This window comes from Homarus americanus, unplaced genomic scaffold (genome assembly GCF_018991925.1).
Source record: "Homarus americanus isolate GMGI-L3 unplaced genomic scaffold, GMGI_Hamer_2.0 scaffold27231, whole genome shotgun sequence".
Classification (NCBI taxonomy): Eukaryota; Metazoa; Arthropoda; class Malacostraca; order Decapoda; family Nephropidae; genus Homarus; species Homarus americanus.
Window position 1 is genome coordinate 3,872,157 of NW_024718545.1, and position 5,486 is coordinate 3,877,642.

General features: G+C 36.4%; 1 long non-coding RNA gene across 1 annotated transcript; it reads left to right on the plus strand.

Annotated features, from left to right (window-relative positions):
- The first annotated feature begins 6 nt into the window (after positions 1-6).
- On the plus strand, positions 7-4,016 carry LOC121859753. The gene is made up of 2 exons (XR_006087709.1): positions 7-1,790; positions 2,155-4,016. It is a non-coding gene; the product is annotated as an uncharacterized LOC121859753 (long non-coding RNA).
- The last annotated feature ends 1,470 nt before the right edge of the window (positions 4,017-5,486 follow it).

Below are 5,486 nucleotides of genomic sequence, written 5' to 3' on the forward strand. Positions count from 1 at the left end.
TCTCATCCACACACTCCAACACCCCTCTCATCCAGACATTCCTTCATAGTGTTCATCTGCCTCACTCTAGGTTTCATAACTTATTATATTCATTCTGATGTTACTGTACATTTTGCTGTTCCCTCCACCTCACATACGGTATAGGCTATAGTTCATCATCCTATAGACAATATGGCTCCTTTAAACTATAATTTTTACCATTCATCACCATTCCTCTATCCTGTTTGACAATATGGTTCCTTTAAACTATAATTTTTACCATTCATCACCATTCCTCTATCCTGTTTGACAATACGGTTCCTTTAAACTATAATTTTTACCATTCATCACCATTCCTCTATCCTGTTTGACAATATGGCACCTTTAAACTATAATTTTTACCATTCATCACCATTCCTCTATCCTGTTTGACAATACGGTTCCTTTAAACTATAATTTTTCCCATTCGTTACCAAATCTCTATCCTGTTTGAAAGCTGGAGTGATAAAAAAGTATCCTCTCCAATCTCTCTCCTTCCAGCTGCATCTTTCACTCCCATCACAGGACCTACAGCCTCAGTTTTTTTATTAACCTTTACTTTCAGCATCTCCTTTACCAACTCATGCCCCAACTCCTTTACAGGTTCTGCAGTGTTTACTTACTGATGATCACAACAGTGTCATCTTTACACTCTCCAAACCCTTCCATCTTTCTCTAGAATTTGTTTCCTTTTCCACATCCCTACATATCATTGGATGGGATGCGCTGTATGGCCAGATGATTGTTGTTATATGCTTCCACAAGGCATGTCAGTAAATGTAGATCTTTTTTTTTTAAGATGTTAATGGACAGTATTTGTAGTGAAAACTTATGTTGCACCACACAGTAATGTTACTGTGTGATGTGAACCATACAGTAAAAATGTCAGGAATATAAATAATTTTTTTCTTCTATTTTTTCATGCAAAATACAGAATTCACTTCTTGCAATATTACAGTGCTGCAGTATAGTACAGTATTTATCTTTTCTATGCTAACATTAGGCCAAACATATTACTGTACTCTGTTGTCCAATTCATTTACAACTTCATCTAAAAATTGGGAGTAATTTTTTCACAGACCTTATTAAAATGGTCTTGTATCTTGTCTGTGCCTTAAGAATGTCTCTTCATGTAAACTTGTTTACCCTCTTATTGACAAAGGTTTGTTCAAGTTTCAGATTGAAATTAATATCTTGCATCCATTGACATTCTATTTTTCCTCGTGCTCCTTAAATGTTGTGCCCTGATTCATCCCAGTACTATTCCTTATACTAATTGTTGCTTCAGGAAGCTTGAACCCTGAGACCCTTAATATATAATTTTAGTTGGAAAATTTATACCGTACTGTACTGGTTTATTCGGGTTTGTGATCTGATGACCAAAGTAATACAAAATAAAACTATGATACACAAGAGTCAATATCAATACTGTACCTTTTTTTTTATTTTACCTCAGGAATATACTCTTCCTTGGACAGAATAATAATCCCTGTTATACATATTTAAATGTCTGATCTCCCAATATATTTCAGTTTCCCATTATTAGCTTTCTCTATCAGTATTTTTCACTTGATAAAACTTTATTTCTTAGCCACTGCGCGATCTGACGGTGGTGGCCGGAGAGGCATTGCGTCTAGAGTGCGTGGTGCAGGCAGACCCTCCCGTCCAGGTGACATGGTCCAAGGGGGGCATCATCCTCCAGAACGGACCAGACTACCAGATAGTTTACAGAAACGGTGTTTGTAGATTGATCATTCCCCAGGTCTTCCCAGGTAAGATTTTTTTTCTTCACTTCAGTATATGGCATGAAACAAAACAAGGTAGAAAACACTAAAGACACAATGGCCAAGCTAATGCACATTCAAATATTGAGGTTCCAAAAGTACAGAGTTGTACTCTTTGTTCTTTCCATCATTCTTCCCTCAAATTTGACTTGTGGTTCTGTACTTGTGTACTGGTGATGTTTGGAGTCTGAGAACTTAATATCTGTGAATAATGTAACTTTGTACATAATTAATTATACCATTGGCATTCAAGAACCGAACTGAATTTTTTCAGCCACAAGAGAGGCCATAGTAATGATGTAGAACAGTATTTTGGAAAGTAACAGGAATAATCTTTTCTTTCTCATGTCAGAGGATGAAGGAGTGTTCACCAGCACTGCTGTCAATCTACTTGGGATGGACTCGACTAGTGCTACTGTCTGTATCACAGGTGAGAAGAAGTAATCTTCAAGATGAGTAGAGTCTCCTTCTGCTGCTACTGCTGCTGGTACTTCTGCTACTGGGCTGCTACAGTCTTCTGTCAAAGACTTGTATGGTGGTGGTGGTATCGTAGTAAGGACTGGTTTTAGTGGTAGATACTTCTCTATGTAAGCTCTCTATAAGTCAGAGTTCCACTTCTTTCAGATTGGCTGGGGCATCACTCTAGTTCTAAGTTAATGTAGGAAAGTGAAAGTTATTTGTGAACTGATCTGCTTTGTATTTGGTGATGGTAATAATATTTTTATTTCCAAAGAATTTTTCAAAAGATATTAAGGGTTTGGTACCATGAGAAAGCATAAGTTGAAAAATAGTCTCTTCCCTCCAATACATTTTAGCACTGTGAAGGAAAATGGTGAAATCAGTGTACAGTATAGTGTAAATGGATAAAAAATTGAAAGGTCACAGTTACTTCCAAGGGCATTGTAAATATCATCGATCGTTAATAAACAGTTAAGCACTGCCTTTTTATTTAAGTGAATTGTTAACTATTTTTGCATTTTAGTCAGAAAAAATCTGTTGTATTGGACATGTAATATGCAGAGTTATGCATTTTACTCTAGTCAGACCCAGTGTGGGCATGAGCTGACTTCTCTCTCTTAAAGGTTCCTAGTCAGTTATAGGCATCTCTGTGATCTTCTCGGGCCTGGTTAAAAATGATCATGGAATTTTTCAGCGTCATAAGTGTGTAAGTTAAAATCTCTGTAGCTTTAGTTATTTCTGAGTCATGAGCGCAGTGTTGATGATTACGCTTCATTTGCATTTGAGCAAATATTGTTCTTGTAAATAATTATTCACAGTTTTGTCTTCCATGCATATCTTACAAAGTGCCTTCGAAACTGCCTACATGCACACCTTTCCAGAGAATCTCTTCTTTATAAGATAAAGTCCACTTTCTTCACTGTCCCCTCCTTTTACTGCTTCCATTCCCCATCTCTTGAGAACTAAAACTTGAGGCTGTCCGGATTGCATGTACGACGATAGTCTGCTGCAAGAAATATGATATACAACGTGTGTACTCTGATGTACAGTTGTATTACTTGAACATTTTCTGGTTATGTGAAGCATCATGCCTCTAGAACCCACTGATCTTAGGTGTCTTGGTCTGTTTGACATTGAAATTTAGTTCCAAATAACATTAATCTCCTGTGAGCATATGTTTTTAGTTGTCTCTGTGTCTTGTGGATTGGCTTATAATACATTAAGTTACAAGTATGTTTAAGGCATGATGCTAATGTCAGACTTACTGCTGTATATATATGCCAAAACTTCATGTTTCTTCTTTCTTTATGTATCTTCGTTTTAAAAAATTGAAGGTTAGAATTAATCAGTTATGTTGCTAGAAGGAAAGTGAATCTTTTGAATGTCAATTGTTTAAAATTTGCTTTTTGTTAACACACATATTGTTTTAAGTTATCCAGATTTCTAATAACTATAATATTCCCCAAAAAATGAATTAAGGTTCCAAGAAGTTTTTTTATAAATGGGGTCCTAATACTTAAAAGGATACTGAGGAACACAAAGTTTCCTTTGATTTTTTTGCAGTTTCTATCATGTTACTGTTTCCAGTTTATGTATATTTCTCACTGTCATTCAAACAATGAGAGAGCAGCGTCTTCTTGTGAATTGTGCTACCAGTTTGTTCATCAATTAGATCAGTTAGCTGTTGTTTATAGCTAGTAGGCAACTCTCTGGCCTCCTATTGTGGTGGCTTGGTTCAATAAAACTATTTAACTATAGGACAGTTTTCTTGCTGTATCCCAATAACTTATTAAGTCTTTAAATCATTGTAGTTTTTCTAGACTATTAAAATGTTTACATTTCCACCATTCCCTCATCCTACAAATATTTTAGTATACCGGTAGTTTAGATAATGAACACCATAGAGTGATTGTAAATTTCCCTTGTGCAATGCCAGTGCCGTGTTGATTGAGAGAAGGAAGAGGATACGGTATGTGCATCAGATGTTTGAATAAAAGACCATCAGTGAAAATTTCCTTTAGAAAGGAATGAATTTGTTGGTGGCATTGAAGGATTCCGAAGAAGTATAAGATAAAGTAGATGGAAAATCAACGTGGGAGGTACTTAAAATTTGATGTAAAATGGGAGCTTTTTATAAGGGGAGTGATGCATGTGTTAGAGTGTGTCAGGCAGAGGGAAACTAATTTCTAGTGAAAATAGGATGTGTACTATTGCCACCAAGAAACAAACTCACTGTCTCTTGCTTACAGGATCATTTGTAGTATCCTTATTACATTCAGTAACACCCCCTACTGTAGTACACACACTGTACACCCATATTGTACACCCACAAATGACAACATCCTTGGTCTTCCCAGTAATCTTTCACAGAATCACCACAACACTTTACTCCTGCAAGACTTGTATCTTTTTATTATAGTCATGTGTGCCACCACAGAGAACACTGGGGTGGTACACCAAGGTCAATTTTATCATTAATAGATGTAAGTTGGTTTAAAGTCATTTGCCTCCTCACTATCTTCCTTCTCTTCCCTTTTCACATCATACAATTATTTTTATTTATTTTTTCTCTCTTTTTTTACTGTAAATTCCATGGTAAGTGTACCAATGAAAATTAGTCCATTACACCTTCCTTTCAGTCCCAGTCATAACTCTCATCATTCTGTATCATACCAACTCTTATTCTGTGTAGGTTACATTTTGTCAGACTTGATCACCATGTTGAGAGTATGGGAAGTGAAAGATTGGTAAAAGAACACAATTTAAAGGTTGATAGTAGAAAGGAGAGTGAAGAATGGAGAAGAGATGGAAAGATGGGGGTGAAGACCCTTTAGAAACAATGGGATTGGGTATCCAGGAAGCGGCAGTGTGTGAATGAATGGAGAACATGACATCAGTGATAAGGATAAGAAGTGCTGCTGATGGGTGGTGCTGGCTTATTTGAAGTTAGAGGGATAAACCAAATGGAAATATGGGGTCTTGTGGAAGAGGATCACTTTAGTAGAACATATCTGTTACAACAGTAAGTGTTGGGAGGAAGATTGTGTGCATGTGTACCGGTATGTATTTGCTCCTGTGTCCAGCCAGCTTGAACTGGAGGAAAAAGGTATGAAAGAGTGTATGAAAAAAAATCACGAGTGTAAAACAATATGATTGGCCGAATAGGAATTGGGCTTTTATATGTAATTCAGTATGAAATGAGTTCTGTGCCTAAGAGATGTACGT